Source organism: Malaya genurostris, chromosome 2, assembly GCF_030247185.1.
Source record: "Malaya genurostris strain Urasoe2022 chromosome 2, Malgen_1.1, whole genome shotgun sequence".
NCBI classification, from domain to species: Eukaryota; Metazoa; Arthropoda; class Insecta; order Diptera; family Culicidae; genus Malaya; species Malaya genurostris.
Window position 1 is genome coordinate 189,357,725 of NC_080571.1, and position 21,110 is coordinate 189,378,834.

Below are 21,110 nucleotides of genomic sequence, written 5' to 3' on the forward strand. Positions count from 1 at the left end.
ATACTCTTCAGTATATTACTCGACTCTGACCCTTTTCCCAGAGGAACCACTATACCTGAAGATAGCTGAATATATCAGTAACCTTTCCAGCAGTATGCCAGCTTGGCTATTTTTGTGTTCCCATATATCATCTAGACGAAATAATTGAGTGAATTCATAGTTACTCATACTCTTCAGCATATTACTCGACTCTGACCCTTTTCCCAGAGGAACCACTATACTTGAAGATAGCTGAATATATCAGCAACCTGCTCAGCAGTATGCCAGCTTGGCTATTTTTGTGTTCCCATATATCATCTAGACGAAATAATTGAGTGAATCCATAGTTACTCATACTCTTCAGCATATTACTCGACTCTAACCCTTTTCCCAGAGGAACCACTATACCTGAAGATAGCTGAATATATCAGCAACCTGCTCAGCAGTATGCCAGCTTGGCTATTTTTGTGTTCCCATATATCATCTAGACGAAATAATTGAGTGAATTCATAGTTACTCATACTCTTCAGCATATTACTCGACTCTTACCATTTTCTCAGAGGAACCACTGTACCTGATGATAGCTGAATATATCAGTAACCTTTTCAGCAGTATGCCAGCTTGGGCATTTTGTTTGATTAATTGATTTGAAATAAAAAATATAATTAATTTATTTGAAATAAAAAATATAATTAATTTATTTGAAATAATAAATATAATTCAGATATATTAACATAACTAAATTTCTTTCTAGTTTAAATAAAAATACTTGGTATCATGCTATAGATTACTTTATTTTCAGAAATAATGGTTTTAATAGAATTTCCGTTTTGGTCGTTAATTTCCAGTTTTTACGATTCCCACCACTATGGTGCGAGGCACTGCATTGGGTATATTTCTTATAGGGATTTATTTGAGATGAGCTTTTTCCCACTGAGCATTTTTCTGAGAGAGAGTTTTTCAAAGATGAGAATTTTGGTCGGTGAGCTTTTTGGTCGGAGAGCTTTTTAGTCGGTAACTTCACAGAAGTATTTGGTAGGGAGGGAAATTCACGTAAGTAGCTCAATTGAATTGTTTATTTTGAGATTTTTTATGTATATTCTCATAAAGTGTTTCTACCATACAGAATCGGTAAACTACACTTCCGGTGAAACCCTCAACGAGTGAACACGTCGTATCGTGTTAGTGCGGTGAAAATTCAAGTATTTCGCGAGAAAGAAATAATTTTCATCCGTACTTCGGTGACTCCACGTTGTCACATAGCGAGGGTTTCACTTGTAGTCCAGTGAAAAGAAAGTCCATTGGACTATAAACGAAAGCTAACTGGCAATATAGCTAAATCGCAGTGCCATCAATCGGCGTCATCTCAAGTGAGGTGACGCCACCAGAAGTGAAGAAGAAGAAGAATCGGTAAACTAATATGTTAAAAATTTACAATTAAATTTGAAGTTCTAGATTAGTATAAATAATCACACTGCTCAAAGACATAAATATTTCAAAATGTCAAAGTAAGTATTGCTATTTGTAGCTGTGTTGTGGATTGAATAAATTGACATGAAAGTTTATTACCAAATGTTCACAGAATTGAATTGTTTTGACAAGTATATAACCAATGAGAGCAGAATGCTAGTAGAAATTATATCTACTAGAATAAAACATTATTGTCTCTTAACAAGCTTGATCGTTCGTACGAGTACATTTTTATTGTTCCTACTAAAAGTAGTGTTTATCCTATTTCTTTTGTATAAATGGACCATTCTATTAAAAAAGCATTTAATTCTTAGGGTGCAGAACCATTACATAGCTAATTCTACGTTCCTATTGGCAATAAGAATCCCTTCAAGTCGGAGCTCGTACCGCCAAGTCGGGATGCATAAACTTAACCTGTTATAAAGTTCGGTACCAATATATGAAAAGGCATGCTGTTTAATAAGTCCTTAAGATAGTTACAAATAATAATAATCAGTACTCGGCTTTTAAGAATTGAATATTATATACAAACCTTTCTACACATACGCATACGGAACCAAGTGCACCCAATTTTCAACCGTAATTTGAGTTTTGTATTGGCATTGACCACTTGACGATTTTGTTTTCTTATTTCTATTAGATTTTTTATCGTGACATCATAAATCATCTTTACACTTTGCATCTAGTGACTTTTATTAAATAAATCTCAAGAACAAACCGTATCCAATCGTGAACAAATGTTTTTAAAACTCTGTTTAGGCGATATGGATCGTAAATGATCTCATTCAATTTGTCAACAGACAAACAAAAATACGGGTGTGTGATGCCAGAGACATAACTGGATGTCGTGAATACGAATAAAACTGACACTCTTTCTTTATACTTTCGAATATCAATAAGTTGATCGATTGTGTGAATTGTGCAAGCTTTCCTCTTTTTCATTACTAGAATTTGAAATGATACTCCTAAACTAAAGTACAGATTAGTTACATTAAACATTCTGACACACAATTAAATATTACGAAATAACCAGTATAGTTATTTATGATAAAATAATGGTGGTTCTGAAAGGAACCTTTCATTAATGGCTTCTAAGTCGGTGCTATGCATTTTATATAGCAAATCAGCAGAAAGTTCTACTACAAATTACGAGTGGTATTAAAATGGACCGTATACAGTAAAGTGAAGAAAACTTCGCATAATTCTTTGGGTGTACAATTATTGTTCTAAATAGAACTATACAGAATTTTGATGTAAATCATTTCGTTTCGGATTTAAATATTTCAGTAAAAAAAGTTATCAAAATGCCGTACGAGGTAAATTTTTGGCATTCAGAAGGGCCAAATTGTGTAATTCTCTAAGATATTAAACACTATTGCGAATTTTGCACTGCGAAAATTGCACAAAGCTTATCAAATTATGCTGAAAACTGGCTCTGTGACCTGAGCGTTTGAAGCTTTACACCACGCAAAATGTCTACTTTCATTGCCGACTGCTCCTCCTGACGACCGAAGTCCAAATGAGACTTTCACACTTTATACTTGGTTTGTTCTTACTGATGTTGGTGGGAGAACCTGACCTCGACATCCAGTTTCGTCTGCAGCAATGAAATGAACAGTTTTTATTCAAAAATTTCCTTTCTATTTGTTCAGTAGATTCTGATATGTGCCTGACTACCTCAAAACCGTCGTCCGGATGTGAAAAAGGCAAGCAAGCGTAAAGAATTTTTTTTTCAAAAGTTAGAAAATTTTGTTTTTTCAATTAGGGTTTTTTCACGCTGTTGAAAATCTTAATCACGAATTCCTCGTCATATTGCCAATAGCTTGTAGAAAAAAATATGTTGTTGGGTTAAGTACATCAAAAGATATTCGTGGTAAAGTTCTGCCCATTCTTGTACAGGGTAAATTTTGAAAAGGCGCCCCATAGTGAAGTGAATCGTATTCAGGAGAAAAGAACCGATTTGAAGAATTCTGGAATTAGGAGCTGGACCTAAGCTCAAGAATTAGATTCAGAACTTAGAACAGACGCAGAATTCAGTTGGATTTTAGTAGACTACAATTTCGAAACTGGAATCAGTTCCGGAATCTTTTCCCAGAATCCAGTTCAGGACGCAGGTTCTAAATTCTAAACCCATGTTCCGGAACTAAGCTCTGAAGCTTGAAGACAATTTCTCGCCACGACTACCAAAATGGGTTGCATAGAGTACAGTAAAATGTTACATAATTCTTTGGAAGTATTACTATGATTCTAAGAAGAATCGAACAGAAGAATTCTGGAAAATGGAACTAGACTTGAGTTCAAGAACTAAATTTAGAACTATGAGCAGACTCAGAGTTGTGACCTTTGGGATTATGGTCACAATAAATCCCTGGTTATTGGGCCAGCTTAACCCAGACTACATATATTTTTTTTAATTAAGAAACATTGTCAGTAAATGTCTAAATATGAAATAAATGTCAAGTCTTCCATGTTTACATGTTTGAAGGATTTTTATTTTATGTTTAATAGCCTCGATTGGTGCCCTAAAACAGTTGTTCAATTATATTTATTTATTTATTCCCTCATTCAGATGATTAATTATTTATATATTTATTCATTCATTTATTTATTTGCCATTTATTTACTTATACACTATTAATTTATTTACGCATTATTTATTGATTTATATTTATCTATTTATTTATTTATTTATGCATTTGTTTATATGGTGTTTTTCTTTGAGACAATTAAATCAATGTTAAGGTTTCGCATGTAACCAAGCCGTAAAAAAAAGTAAACAAACAGTCTTTTTATCGAGGCACCAATCTATACATCCCAAGTAGCACGTTAAGTTACTGTCCTGTATTTTTCTACTGATTGTGCAATTTATCAAATTAGTTTATATTACTATTCTAGCAACTGTTGTGTTATGGAAAAAGCGCAATTTTTCTTTGTTGTGCAACATATCTTTTATTCTTCCGTTGTTTTGAATATTTATTCACAATTATTGTGCAACTGATACAAAAACTCATGCATCGATCCCATTACAAATGCTGCAATCAAATCAGCGAAAAAACGATTGTGAAACTCATGGAAACTACTACATAATGTAAACAACAATTGAATTCATATTTACCTAAAAATAGCAAACATAATCTCTAATGTATAAGTTTCAAATTTGATTTTCAAAACACCTGCTCGTAACACAAACATGGAAAATATTCTGCACCTAAATAAATGGTAATACTACATATTGTGGAATTGAATTTTTATGTTTTAGTAAATAGAAAATCGACAACGAACTGCATTTTTATGGTGAAACATGTCTTCGTACGCCTGAAATTTTCAAGCGCCTTTGCATGTACGTGTTTTGATGATTGCATATCAATTTCTGTGAAAATAACAAGCTATTCTTCTCAATGAATATGAGCGGAATAGTGTTCAAAATATGTATAAGAAAGCTATCAAACATTCATACACCTTTTCAGACGATTTTAAGACGATATTGATGTTTCAATTAATCTGAAAAATCTTGAAACGAATTTTTCTTCAATATTTTCCAATATGGCATCGAGGGTAACAGTGTGTTGGAAAGAAAATGGTTCACCCAACGTAATGGTTTATTTCACCTAAATAAAAGAAAATATAAACATGTAAATATTGAAAAGTGAAATTTTTGTTTTTATTTTCATCAAAATAGTTGTTTTTATTTTTATCAAACTAGTTGACTTAAACAACAATACAGTTTAGTAATTCATCTTAGTGAACCCAACTTTTGTGATACGCACTGTAGGTGTGCTTTAGTTGCAAAAACAAGTTGCTCAAGCGGTAATATATAACTAGGAGAGTAGCTCAGATGAACTTAACTTTTCTTTCAATATTTTTAAAAAGTGATGTCAGATCTTTTCATTTTTTTCGCGAGATAAAAATTGGATACAAATTATCTCATTGTTTTTTGTTTTCATTGCATATGTAATGCTGTATTTCTGGAAATTTTATGATAATATTCTCATGTCGGCAAGTTTTGCGTTCATTTCAAGCAGATAAAACTGGTACATCTTATTTGCAAGTTTCGAATTGTGTTTTTAGAAATGAAGAAATCTGCACACACTGACCTAATATGTCATGAGGCAACCAAGACTATGCGGACTCGGCAGCAAAATAGTTTTTACTGCGAGGCAGAGATGCCAGGTAAAAATTTCAAATATCTGCAGACAGGGTCTGTAAATCTGAAAAAAAATCTGCAGTCAGAAGTATGTCTTGCTGGCAGCAATTTCTCTATAAAGTATGACACGCAAAACTGACTTGCTCGCGAGCAAAAAAAAAAAAAAAGGTCGCGGAAATTTCAAAAGTCTGTTAATATAGACGAAAGTCTGTGAGAATTTCAAAAATCTGCAAAAGTCTGCGAGAATTTCAAAAGTCTGTAAAAGTCTGCACAACAAAAAATGTCTGCAGCACTATACCCCAAATCTGCAGATTTACAGACAAATCTGCAGACCTGGCATCTCTGCTGCGAGGTTCTTAATTCTGCTTATCATTTTTTGCCTTGCGGAGAGCATAATTTCGCTAATTTTTCTTCCACAGGAGATTTATAGCAATTCCGACGTATATTGTGTCTGATACAATTATGACAGCTTTTTGGGAAATTTTTGATAAGTTGAACAATTGTTTTAGTTACTTCGTTTTTACATGACGATGTGAAATTTTTTGCAGAGTTTCTATAACTGCTAGTGCAACGTGGGCAAGTTGAGGATTTGCTGCACAATTGTTTCAGATGTACCTTAAATTGTTCTATAGTAATTTTTTGGCTAGTATTGTAAAACTTAACATTGATAAGTTTCACAACCGATTTTAATATATTTAAAAATCTTTCTGAACTTATCATAATATAAAAAACAATTCTAAATCAATTGTAAAGGGTGATTTTTTAAGAGCTTGAGAACTTTTTTAAACAATAAAACGCATAAAATTTGCAAAATCTCATCGGTTCTTTATTTTAAACGTTAGATTGGTACATGACATTTACTTTTTGAAGATAATTTCATTTAAATGTTGACCGCGGCTGCGTCTTAGGTGGTCCATTCGGAAAGTCCAATTTTGGGCAACTTTTTCGAGCATTTCGGCCGGAATAGCCCGAATTTCTTCGGAAATGTTGTCTTCCAAAGCTGGAATAGTTACTGGCTTATTTCTGTAGACTTTAGACTTGACGTAGCCCCACAAAAAATAGTCTAAAGGCGTCAAATCGCATGATCTTGGTGGCCAACTTACCGGTCCATTTCTTGAGATGAATTGTTCTCCGAAGTTTTCCCTCAAAATGGCCATAGAATCGCGAGCTGTGTGGCATGTAGCGCCATCTTGTTGAAACCACATGTCAACCAAGTTCAGTTCTTCCATTTTTGGCAACAAAAAGTTTGTTAGCATCGAACGATAGCGATCGCCATTCACTGTAACGTTGCGTCCAACAGCATCTTTGAAAAAATACAGTCCAATGATTCCACCAGCGTACAAACCACACCAAACAGTGCATTTTTCGGGATGCATGGGCAGTTCTTGAACGGCTTCTGGTTGCTCTTCACTCCAAATGCGGCAATTTTGCTTATTTACGTAGCCATTCAACCAGAAATGAGCCTCATCGCTGAACAAAATTTGTCGATAAAAAAGCGGAAACCGAACACTGATTTTGGTAATAAAATTCAATGATTTGCAAGCGTTGCTCGTTAGTAAGTCTATTCATGATGAAATGTCAAAGCATACTGAGCAAATAATAATGCATGAAAATCATAACCTCAAAAAATCTGAGCAAATACTAATGCATGAAAATCCTAACCTCAAAAAAAATCACCTTTTAGAACCTCTTGAAATTTCAATAAGTTACATTTGCTACTTGGGATACAATATTGTATATCGTTTTCGCCTGCAAGTTCCTGCGTCCTACCAACTGTCATCGATCTACAATAATATTGTTGTTTCCGGGGTAGACAAAATAAAAGGAGGAGCGTCGCGAAAGAAGTGAGAAGTTGGTGATTCCGGTCCGAGGAGTGAAGTTCGCGGCAGCGTTGTCCCGTCGCCATTTTGGGACTCTTCCAATAAGTTTACGGTTCTAGAAGCCGAAAAGTGGGGTCCTAGAGACCCGAAGCACGATCCACCAGAAGCACTACACAGGCGTTAATTCCTGGTAGGATCAGTCGAGTGGGGTAGTAGTGTAGTGTTCCGCCATAGAAACTAGCCCAGTCCTTGAAGATTTGAACACTAGTGTGACCGCGAGTGTGACAGGTGGTCGGACGTTAATGCAGTTAAAGGTTAAACGAGTATGGACTGGTGCTAGCAAGAAAAATACCCGACCCGAAAAGTTAAAAACCTCACTCGACGGTGCTAAGTCGCTCGCGGTTATTTGTGCACACGGTACCACTCCCGGACCATTTTCGGAAGCGAAGGCCATCCGTTACAAGGCCGAGTTGCCGCCGCAACTGGATTTAGACCGACGGAAGTACCCGGTCTGTAAGCAGAGTTCCTGTCTCCAGTCGTCATCAGTTCTACCCCCAGAAACTCATCGAAGTCGACCAACGTTCGTCTCGGCCGCAACATTGTGTGAAAGCAAAATAAAAGTTTAATGCGCAAGTATTCGTTTAGATTTAAGTTCCGAAAATAAAATGTGGGTCTGTCTGAATTAAGCTGTTTTTGTATAAATTTTCGTTACGTCCTTGAGGTGAATGTCGTTGACCAGTGTTGAAAAGTGTATCGTTGACCAGTGTTGAAAAGTGTATGGTGGATTTATATATTTTCCTCTCATTTCTCTGTGTTTATTTGTCTCATTTTGTATATTTTTGAAATACGTTGTTCTGTTATTTGTAAGTTCATTCTCAAGATTAGATAATCAAAAATGGCTATCAATCGTCTTACTTTTGACCAAGCGAGTGAAATGATCAATGAATGGTATTATGGGTTAAGAGTAGACTATTTGCATGATGATGAACTTGATCACGAATTAGTATCACGTTCAGTTGTTTTGACTGGTGATCTTAGTCTATCCAGAAAGCGAAAGTGGGTAAGAGACGCATTAAAGTCAGAAAAGGAGGGTCAGTTAGAAAACACGCGAAGAGTAATAAGCGATAGCGGCGGGGAGATGCAGATGTGTGTCCAAAAATTTAACGACATCAAACAAACGCTAGAAGCCCAGGTAGATGACGTATCAAAAAGTCAATGCATAGCAAGGCTTTTGCATATTGGCAAACGAATATCAATGTTACTGTCCAACTCACGAGGGTCACCAAATTTATACAGTAATCTACAAAACACACTCGTCCTAGAAATAGTTAAATGGCTACAAACCAAGTCGGAAGAGCCTGTACCCGAAGGTAGCTTGGATGATGTTCAAGATGAAGATCAAGAAAACGAGGGCACAGAAGTATTGCAAGGGGATTGCTTAGATATTTTGGATGAGACAAACGAGTCAGATGATCAAAACTTAGAGCAAATACCCCGTAGGTCGGTCCTTAGTGCAGATGACTTAGATTTGATTCACTCCCTGCAAGTCAGAATCACTGACTTGGAAGCAGAACTCAAAAGGGTTAAAATTAACAGAAATGCTAGTACACAAACGATTCAAGAACTAGACTTACCTCAACTTCACCAACTACCATACTCACCTCACCATTGTTTTCAATATACAAACTCTCTGAACGTTTCTCCTCTATACAATCAAGTCCCATCACAAATAACGAATTACAGAAACCCCCATAATTCAATAAACATTCCCACACAACAGTCTTTTCAAAATCCAGTTCCACAATCGTCAATTAAAAATCCAAACTCAAAGCAGCCCCCGGAAAGAAACTTTTATTCACAGTACCAAGTAAAACCACCGAATTCTGGTTCAGGTCACAATTCCGTGATTGTGCCAAATCCAACTCCACCACAGCAATATACAGTCCCTTATCATCATCGGCATACCTTACCTGTATCAAAATGGAACATTTCCAAATACAGTGGAGATGACCAGGGATTACAGCTTAACGAATTCCTAGAATTAGTCCATGCGTTGAGTCTTGCCGAACAGGTTTCAGAAAGAGAACTGTTCGAATCAGCCGTGCACTTGTTTTGTGGGTCTGCTTTGAAGTAGTATATGACTCAAAGGTCCACTAACAGACTTCTAAATTGGCAACACCTTGTTTTCGAACTTCGACGTACGTACATGCATCCTGACCTGGACGCGCTCATCAAGATGAAAATCTATCAGAGACGCCAGCAGAAACATGAGTCCTTCCATGAGTTTTATTTTGAGATGGAGAAACTGTTTCGTACTATGAGCGAACAGATTCCAGACTATGACAAAATTCAAATATTACAGCAAAATATGCGCGTCGACTATAAAAGCCAATTAGCTTTCATTCCGATTATAGATCTCCAAACACTCGTGGCCGCGGGACAAAAGTTAGACGCACTGAATTTCTCTGCCTACAATAAAGTTTTTGGACACGAGAAATCGGTGAATGTCGTTGAAGGTCAACAAAAGACAGCTAAAAAGAAAGATAAAAATAAACCGTTGCAAGTTCAGCCACAAGTGTCCGATGGAAGCACAGCAGCAATCTCACAGCAGCACAACCAAAATAGAAACAATCATGATTCTTCAAATCGACAATCCTTTTCCCAAACCAATCAAACAGCTAAAAATTCCAATCCTACGGCAGGACCGTCCCATATCCAGAAGCAGGCATTAGCTGGACCGGGTTTTAGTTCTACTCGTCCCCAATTCACCCTGGATGAAGTGATAAACAAGCATAAACCTCCCCCAATGAACACGTGTTTCAATTGCGGTAGACAGGGCCACCACGTTGCCATGTGTGACCAACCTCGCGGTATTCTCTGTGCAAATTGCGGTCTTCGCGGTTTTCCAACGAATTTTTGTCCATTTTGCTTAAAAAACGGAACCCGAGCGAACGAAAATAGCCGTTCGCAAAACCCAGTCGCGTAAAAGAACCCTCGTTAAGTCATCGGCGTCCTCCATCATTCTGGGAACCGGCAACTCAAAAGATTTACGAACCTTCGGTTGAAGTTTGTCAGATAGTTTATCCATATTTAAACGATAACCGTCCTTATGCACCCGTAAAAATATACGGAGTTGTGACACGCGCACTTCTTGATAGTGGAAGCAACCACACACTCGTGAGCGAAAAGTTTTTCTCCGAACTGAAAATCAAAAAAATGCACCGTCCCGTAAATAGAATTATATTACGATCAGCCAGCGGCGACCAACTTCAGATAAAAGGTCAAGTTCAACTACCCATTATATTTCAAGGTTGCACAAAAATTGTTTCTGTCTTGGTTGTTGCGAATCTCAGCATTCCGTGCATTTGTGGTATGGACTTTTGGAGAAAATTCCAAATCCAACCAACCATGCACTTTAATGACTCCGAAAACGCATGTCACATCGACGAAACACCGCAAAATTCGACGCTAACCGCAGAGGAAAGTCGAATTATTGACCAAATCAAAAAAGCCGATAACGGCGAGCTAACGTTAACAACGTGTGCTCAGCATCGTATTGTGCTAAAAGATGAGTGGAAAGAGAAGCCACCAGTTCGTCAGTTCCCCTACGTGATGTCACCAAAGACACAAAGCTTGGTGGCCATCGAACTTCAACGTTTGTTAGAGAAAGGAATTCTCGAAAGAAGTAATTCCGCATGGTGTTTAAACTGTGTTCCCGTAATAAAACCCCATAAAGTCCGACTCTGTCTAGATGCTCGAGAAATTAACGAGCGAACGGAACGCGATGCCCATCCTTTACCCCATCCAGGTAGGATACTCGGTCAACTATCAAAAGCGAAGTACCATTCGACGATTGATCTGTCGGAAGCTTTCCTTCAAGTACCGCTCGAAGAAAGCTTGCGAAAATACACGGCGTTCTGTGTACAAGGAAAAGGACTTTTCCAATACACCAGAATGCCATTCGGATTAATCAATAGCCCGGCGACGTTAGCCAGACTGATGGACACGGTCCTTGGCCATGGCGCATTAGAGCCCTTCGTTTTTGTGTATCTCGACGATATCGTGATTGTTACCGAATCGTTCGAGCAACATATACAGCTTCTTAAAGATGTTGCTACCCGGTTAAATGAGGCAAACCTCAGCATTAACCTAGAGAAATCACAATTTGGAGTATCAGAGATTCCCTTCCTAGGTTACCTTCTGAGCTCCGACGGCTTGAGAGCCAATCCCGAAAAGATTCGGCCAATCGTTGAGTACGAGCGTCCGAATACAATAACTAAACTCAGAAGGTTCCTGGGAATGGCGAACTATTACTGTAGATTTATATCTGATTTTAGCGGTACAACAGCCGCCCTCTCGAACCTTCTCCAAACTAAGTCAAAAGTGATCCAATGGAACGATAACGCAGAAGCCGCCTTTTGTAATATCAAGGAGCGGTTGATCTCGTCTCCCATTTTGGGTAGTCCAGATTTTACCCGTGAATTTACGGCGCAAACTGATGCTAGCGATGTAGCGGTAGCGGGGGTGTTAACACAGGAACAGGATGGTCAAGAACAAGTAATATCCTATTACTCCCACAAGTTAACGACTCCCCAGAAAAACTATCACGCGGCAGAGAAAGAAGCTCTGGCCGCAATGTTGTCCATTGATGCCTTTCGCGGGTACATTGAAGGGTACTATTTCACACTAATCACCGATTCATCAGCACTGACCCACATCCTTAATACAAAATGGAAGGTTGGGTCTCGATGTAGTCGGTGGTCCCTAAATTTACAGCAGTACGATATGTCCGTTAAACACCGTAAAGGTAAAGACAATGTTGTACCAGATGCCCTCTCACGAAGTGTAGCTGCAGTCGATTCGTCGGCGTTATCCTGGTACGATTCCACTATGCAGAAAGTTTCAGAAAATCCGGACCTTTATGTAGATTTCAAAGTTGAAAACGGTAGGCTGTTCAAATATATTTCGGTACCGGACAATCCGTATGTCCAACGGTTTGAATGGAAATCGATTCCAACTAAAATAGAAATCCCTCACATTCTGCAACAATGCCATGATGAATACTTTCATCCTGGGCAAGAAAAAACACTTGCTCGAGTCCGTCAACGGTACTACTGGCCGAAAATGGCTTCCCAAATTCGTGGCTATGTTCAACAATGTGGAACCTGTAAAGAGGTAAAAGCAGCATCGGTAGCAACAAATCCAACAATGGGTCACATGAAATTAGCCACACGTCCTTGGCAGATAATTTCAGTGGACTTCGTCGGTCCCCTTCCTCGCAGTCGGCGCGAAACCAACACATTTTGGTGGTTGCCGACTATTTTTCCAAGTGGGTCATGATCTATCCGATGAGGGAAATCTGTAGTTCTACTCTGTGCTCTGTCTTACGAGAACAATGGTTTCACAGGAACTCAGTTCCAGAAATAATTATAAGCGACAACGGAAGTAGTTTCCTTTCTAAGGAATTCAAGGAACTACTGGAGCGTTTCAAAATTACACACTGGCTAAATTCTCGATACCATTCGCAGGCGAATCCGGTAGAAAGAGTAAACCGCTCGATCAATGTTGCCATTCGCACTTACGTTAAAGACGATCAGCGACTCTGGGACACACGGTTACCAGAAATCGAACTGATTCTTAACACCAGTGTTCACTCCTCTACAGGTTACACGCCATATTTCATAACGCACGGTCATGAAATATCCGAGCATGGTACGGATCATAAACTCGCCCGTCATGATGAAGATCTTAATCCAGAACAACTAGCCGATCGTCGTAGACAGATGTTTAGCAATCTGTACGATTTGGTCTGTCAGAACCTTAAAAAGGCGCATCAGGCCTCTAACCACCGCTATAATCTTCGCCATAGAGATTTCGTCAAATCATTTGCACCCGGGCAATTGGTATACAGACGAAATATGAAGCAATCCAATGCGGCTGAAGGATACAATGCTAAGTACGGTCGTCAGTTCCTCTCCTGTCAGGTGAAATCAAAAATTGGTTCCTCTTCTTATGAGCTGCAGGATTTAAACTGTAAAAATCTCGGTATTTGGCCAGCAGCTCACATCAAACCCGGATAATTAAGCACTTCTGGTTGGTTTGAGACTGCCGAACTGTCAATGATCGGATGTTATCGAAACACAAGCGTTAGTAAGCATTTTATTTGCAGCACCGCGTCTTAACCTCAAATCGTCGATCCGTAGTTTCCTCCGTCCAGAAATAGTTATCGCTCGCTTACATTTTGCATACCATAAGTTCTACTTGTACCATCTAAAAAAATAAAGAAGAAAATATACCATAATTAGTATTATACTTACCCAATAGTAGCCAAAACTCGAGCAAAGTCCGCGTCAGATTACACAATCAGCCATCGTTTTGTGAACTTACATTCCTTTTGACAGATTGAAGCATAAGTATCGTTGTGTATGTAAAGCAGTATACGCTGCTGAGTATGCTAGTTCAAATGAATCAATTCAGGGTATTTTCTGATGAAATATTTTACTCGGGAACCGGGTTAATATTTGAAAAACCGTTTCGAGTTGATTATTTGATTTTAAGATAATCGCTTGTTCTTGGAATAAGAGCACTAGCGAATTATTAGTTATATGGCGCCCTAGACTGTATTGTTAGGTGAATAGTTAGTAATATCTTAGGAATGTGTGAACGGATGAGTGAGATAGTATGTTTGAGGGGGGAGAGTGATAGGTACAGAACGAACGAGAATAGGTAATTTAAAATGTTTTCGTCCAAAAGTTTTTTGTGACGGTAATGGTGAGAAGCGGAGAAGAAAAAAGTTGGTATAATCTCCCTACTCCAAGTAAACACTGGTAGAAAAATCCATTCTGAGTCAAATGTCATTTTGACGTAATTAGTGATCCTATTAATGGTATAAATTGTGAATCTGGTCAATATTTGCGGAGGTGGCTGGATTGACTTTGATCTGATGCCACTAGAAGAAGGTCGACATTGTAACTTCGGCTCTCAATCTGGTAGTATGAATGTGAGCTAATATCATTCCGATTTTGACATTGTTCCTTGCACACTGCGCGTGACTAGAATTGGACAGGCTCACTCCTCTAAAGTCGCATAACTCGTAGGAAAGAGCTCCTCTGGCCTTTGGAAAAATCATTTTACGAGTTAAACTGGGCACTGGAGAAGAAGTAGTCGCATGAAAAGACAGCAGAGCAAGAAGAAAAAAAACATTTCGTTTTTTTTACCCCGACTCCGGGAAGATTGTGACCTTCGGGATTATGGTCACAATAAATCCCTGGTTATTGGGCCAGCTTAACCCAGACTACATATATTTTTTGTATTTTTTTTATATAATTAAGAATCATTGTCAGTAAATGTCTAAATATGAAATAAATGTCAAGTCTTCCATGTTTACATGTTTGAAGGATGTTTATTTTATGTTTAATAGCCTCGATTGGTGCCCTAAAACAGTTATTCAATTATATTTATTTCTTTATTCCCTCATTCAGACGATTAATTATTTATATATTTATTCATTCATTTATTTATTTGCCATTTATTTACCTATACACTATTAATTTATTTACGCAATATTTATTGATTTATATTTATCTATTTATTTATTTATTTATGCATTTGTTTATATGGTGTTTTTCTTTGAGACAATTAAATCAATGTTAGGGTTTCGCATGTAACCAAGCCGTAAAAAAAAAGTAAACAAACAGTCTTTTTATCGGGGCACCAATCTTAACATACAATATTGTATATCGTTTTCGCCTGCAAGTTCCTGCGTCCTACCAACTGTCATCGATCTACAATAATATTGTTGTTTCCGGGGTAGACAAAATAAAAGGAGGAGCGTCGCAAAAGAAGTGAGAAGTTGGTGATTCCGGTCCGAGGAGTGAAGTTCGCGGCAGCGTTGTCCCGTCGCCATTTTGGGACTCTTCCAATAAGTTTACGGTTCTAGAAGCCGAAAAGTGGGGTCCTAGAGACCCGAAGCACGATCCACCAGAAGCACTACACAGGCGTTAATTCCTGGTAGGATCAGTCGAGTGGGGTAGTAGTGTAGTGTTCCGCCATAGAAACTAGCCCAGTCCTTGAAGATTTGAACACTAGTGTGACCGCGAGTGTGACAGGTGGTCGGACGTTAATGCAGTTAAAGGTTAAACGAGTATGGACTGGTGCTAGCAAGAAAAATACCCGACCCGAAAAGTTAAAAACCTCACTCGACGGTGCTAAGTCGCTCGCGGTTATTTGTGCACACGGTACCACTCCCGGACCATTTTCGGAAGCGAAGGCCATTCGTTACAAGGCCGAGTTGCCGCCGCAACTGGATTTAGACCGACGGAAGTACCCGGTCTGTAAGCAGAGTTCCTGTCTCCAGTCGTCATCAGTTCTACTCCCAGAAACTCATCGAAGTCGACCAACGTTCGTCTCGGCCGCAACATTGTGTGAAAGCAAAATAAAAGTTTAATGCGCAAGTATTCGTTTAGATTTAAGTTCCGAAAATAAAATGTGGGTCTGTCTGAATTAAGCTGTTTTTGTATAAATTTTCGTTACGTCCTTGAGGTGAATGTGTCCTCTTTGCTTTTGATAAAACTTCCGTGATAAATGCTCAGTGACCAGTGGTGTATGTTAAGGCAAAACAAAAGTTTGCGTGTGGTGAATTTTCTCCCGGAGACTCGTGAAACGACCCAAAAGCTGGTGTGTATAGAGTGGCCCCACCACCACAAAATAAATAGTAACAGAGTCTCGGCTTGATGACCGGAAAGCGAATGGGAGTTGCTACCTGTGCGTTTGAGGTTTTAACCACGCAGAAGGTGCACTCTTCGTCGCAGTTGGTTGATAATATCGCTCCCTCGATGACCGGAAAGCAAATGATAAATCATTCTCACGACGTCTGCTTTCATCCAACACACCAGAAGAAATGATCGATTTTCGACCACGGTTTCCCTTTTATACGCATTCAGATGAAGATATGTACCTGACTACCTCAAAATCGTCGTCCTTGCGCGAAAAACCCAAGCGAAAGTGAAGAGTTTTCCGCGTTGTTCTCAAAGTTTTAGAAAACTTCATTTTTGAGTTGTTTGTGGTTATCTCACACTGTTCAAAGTAATATCCTAAATTCCTGATCATATTTTTGATGAAATGGTGAAAGAATTATGTTGCTGCCCTTAATACAAGTCGAGATAACTGCACCAACCAGCAACTGCAAACAATGTACAACAAGGATCATCTCCAGCAACTAGCAATGAAACCAACAATACCATCGATGCGGCAATGGATGACGAGACGAACCACGAACAAAGTGCCCTTCAATCCTCGCAGGAGGGAAATGGAAGCTCCTCTCCCCTTCGAAAAAGGGTGACAACGAGATCCAACTCAAAAAAAAAATTATTTAAAAAAATCGGCTCAATCGGTCACGTAAAGCTTGTACGCAAATAGGCCTGAACGAAAAATATCTTCTAAATTAAAAAAAATCTATATTTACATACAGTACTGCTGAACTGTCAAAATGTGTTTGTTTGATTGAGGTTAGCAGTGATGGTAATAAACCTAATCACGCTATTTGAACATACCTCATGGTTTGAGTTGCGATTACTCAAATTCATAAACTGGAACAATATGTCAAAATTTGAGTATGGATTTGAGTAAAATAAGCTCGTTGCCATGAGTTCTCTCGTTCTTTATTCATATATTAGAGTAAGCGTTGAGTTTTTAAACATTTGAGTGAAAAAAATAATTCTTGCAGTTCAGTGCGATTTTATTATCGGAATATTCTTATCGATATAAAGAATGCAAGAATACGTCGTTTTCCATTGCCGTTTCTATAATGTCCGAAACAATAATTATCTGGAAAGAACTTTTCGTGTGTTTCGGTAGTTGTTAAATAAAACATGTTGTTTGCTTGAAGTCCAATCGAAGAAGAGCCCAGCTCTTTCTCAGATCGTACTTTTATCTTTTATTTTCAGGTAGTCATTGTCATAAACACACTAATTGAATGTTACATAATATCTAGATAAATAGTTCATAGTAAAGCGCAGTTACACTGAAAGAATTAAATATTCTGAACGCTGATACAACAGCTCTTCCCCCTTAAGGGGATATTACAAAATTCAGAATCTGAATACATCTAACCATTATAATCATTGAACTAATAATTCACAATTACGAAACTAATTAAACTATCTTTGTATCTTATATATCTGTACCATCTAATAAATTATTTCCAACTTAATTTTTGCTTCGGTGAGTACACCTTCCTATTTATCTACGTTATGGCTGTCCCAATGAACTCCGAAACATCGTTGGCGTTTTGTACAGCCACAGACAGATTTCTGACAGTATCCACCCTTCGTTCAGTCGGCTCCACATATAAGTTAATTTATTAGTTGTTCGAAGAACGATCACCACTCCACTCCTCTCCTTAAGAGTTGATTAATTTCTCTTCACTTTTATGTCATCAATCTTTGTGACAATCGTTGAACGAAGTCTTGAAAATTTCTAAAAGCTCCAAGCAAGCAAACAAATATCCAATTGGAATTGTCCTTAGCCAGTTAGCTGCAATGCTTTGTCATACCTTATGAGGTATACAAAAATAAAAATCACTTCATAGTGTAACTTTTAAATATTTCTATAGTTATTCCGAAAAAGCTCGGCAATACTCCTCAAAAGTAATCTGCTGTCTACACTAACAAAAAGACGCCACTGAATAAAATGGCGTTCTACATACAAAAAATTGTCACTTCGGTTTTTGCTGAACGTTGGGTACTTCCTTTTTTTGTCGAACAACTATTGAGTGCGCTCATTTACACTCACTAACTTCCTGATCGGAACTTTTCCCGCTTCCAATGGAAAGAAAAATTAAACTAACGTTTCTGACTCTATAACACAAATGATCGACGCAATGAAATGTTTTCAGTTCGAATAATAATTCGCACACTTATTAACTTTCTGGCTGGAACCTTTTCCGTTACCAATAAAAAAAATACACAGCGACTACCGTTGAAAATGAAAAATCATGCCACTATATCCTATTCTGACGCACAGAGTATGGCCGTTTCATCACTATTCCTCACACGTCGAAAACCTTTACTCCCAGCTCACAACCTTACACGCGCAATAAAAAAACACTTTTTCTCGTCGCCACTTATAATGTCCGAAACAATAATTATCTTGGGACGGGTGTAACGTGATGGGATAGTCGATGCCTTTCACGCAACCCGCCTGGGTTCGATTCCCAACCCCGCACATAGGGTCAGAAAGATTTTCTGGTCCGAAGAGGCGAATGACCTAAGATGTTGAAGCCTCTATAATTGAAATAAAAAAAAATTATCTGAAAAGAACTTTTCGGGTGTTTCGGTAGTTGTTAAATAAAACATGTTGTCCAATCGAAGAAGAGCCCAGCTCTTTCTCATATACCATACTTTTATCTTTTATTTTCAGGTAGTCATTGAGGTTTCTATGCCCGGTGAAAAATGAACGGCGGCCCTACTGAAAAATGGATGGCCAACACGTTTCCTGATAAAAACAAAAGAATATGTAAAAGCGATTCACACGCAGCATCAAGCGACTATCACCTGCATGGAACGATTACGGAACAACAACATTAATTGTAAGCAATTCATATGAAAGGACACTACGTCAAGTTCACGGAAGATTTTAACGTCGAATACGTGAGCAATATTCGGCTAAAAAAATTAATAAAAATAATCTGGACGTCGACGGAAGTTGATTGATCGTCTGAATCGTGTTTAATGCATGCGTTTCCTGATGAAAACAAACCAATCTCATTTGCATTTGTGGTTGCAAGTGAGCTGTCAGAGAGCCTAATTGTCATAAACACACTAATTGAATGTTACATAATATCTAAATAAATAGTTCATAGTAAAGCGCAGTTACACTGAAAGAATTTAATATTCTGAACGCTGATACAACAGTTTCTAGATCCGGTTTTAACATGAATCAACGTCAATCATTGATGTTTTGTGGTTTCAATTATGCTTACAGAAAAGCGCAACATAAGGATATCAAAACTAATGCGTTCAAAAGGAAACGGGTTTGAATCACTATTTTGCGCATTCAAAAGTAAGAAGAATAACTGTATATGAAAATTAACGAAGAAAAATTTATTCATTTTGAGAGCAAGGAACTCAAATTTTGAGTTGAACTTACTTAAATTTTGAACAAAATATTTTTCTTATTTTGAGTAAAAATTACTCAAGTTTTGACAATTTCGTCCCTTACACGCTTAGAAAAAGTTACTCAGAGTTTGAGTACTAGTTACTCATTTTCAAATGATACATGGAAACGTCAAAAATTGAGTAGTATAATAATGAGTAACTCTCACTCTAAATTTGAGTTTATCGCAAAAACTCGTTTTTGTGTTACTTTTCGCAAGATCAGTCTAAAAGTTGTAATAACCATTTGTAGCAACAGGTTCTATTTTTTGTTAGTGAGATCGCGTATTTCAAGAGTCGCTTAACACAAACGGTGTTGTGTCTGCAAAAACCACAACTGTCCTCTTGGTTGTGCCATCGACGCAGTTATTGTGTCCAGGAATCCGTACTGTGCTTCAGAATGGAAACAAATATGCTCAAGTGTGGTTTTTATGAGGAACAAGTGTCTGATTTGTTGTCTGAGCAGTACTGACATGTGTGTTAAACTACGATTGACACACTACTCCAAGCGATCGCCACTTGATATGATATCTCGAAGTTAGAAATCAATTGTAAACGGAATAATAAATAAACACAGTATGATTATTTAATGTGTTGCGTGTCAATTACTTAATATTTTAATACAATACAATTAAAAAAGGAGCAATTTCACGCAAATTTGGTATACGTTGAATAAAATTTCATTTAGAATTTAACTAATTACTCTATTTTTGGCACTTGGGCAAATAAAGCATTACTCAGTAAATGAGTAGATTTTTCCCAAAAATCGTTTCCAGTGGAAGAACTCAAATTTGAGTAACTAAGAAGTTACTCTAAATTAGAGTTGTTCCACTTTTTCTATAGATGACTGGGATCTTACTCATTTTGAGTAACTATTTTTAAGCGTGTAACGCAAAAATGAGTAGATAGGTGGTAACTCAAGTTTAGAGTACTTTCACTTTTTATGAATTTGAGTGATGTGTCACTCAATTTTGAGTTATGTTCAATGAGAGTGATGGGGAAATTCCTTTGTAATTTTCTTCTTTTTTCTTTTTATTTTATATATCGATCGAAACAGTTACTATTACCAAAAAGACGTATTTTGTTTTGTAAGACGAATTGTTTATGAATGAATGCAAAATGCTAATCCATGAACAATGCAAAGAATAATATATATTAAAACCTCATTAAAAGATTTAAAAACTTCAGCAATGGTACGTCAAACCGAAATACCTGACCTATTTGAATGATTTTTATTTTGTTTTGCATATCTAAGGTGTTATTACAGGTGTTCTATTGATCAAATGCCATCATAGGCACACGAAGAGGCATGAGATAGAAGTTTGAGAGCACCCTCTTGTAGGGTTGTATTGAAAAATAATAATAATAATAACGATGATAATAATAAACTGAACGAAATGAATATTATTAACAAATGTTATTATAATTGTTGAACAAAGAAAAGAAATCCAAATGGAAAAAAAATGTCTCTGCAAGACTATATTCATTCATCCGTTATTCAGTAAAACAAATAGCGTACATAGCAGGCGGTGCATATTCTACGGT

At 37.5% G+C, this 21,110-nt stretch overlaps 1 long non-coding RNA gene across 1 annotated transcript; it reads left to right on the top strand.

Moving 5' to 3' along the window:
* The first annotated feature begins 1,063 nt into the window (after positions 1-1,063).
* LOC131432796 (uncharacterized) lies at positions 1,064-20,155 on the top strand. Its single transcript, XR_009229968.1, has 2 exons — positions 1,064-1,487; positions 18,832-20,155. It is a non-coding gene; the product is annotated as an uncharacterized LOC131432796 (long non-coding RNA).
* Positions 20,156-21,110: the final 955 nt, after the last annotated feature.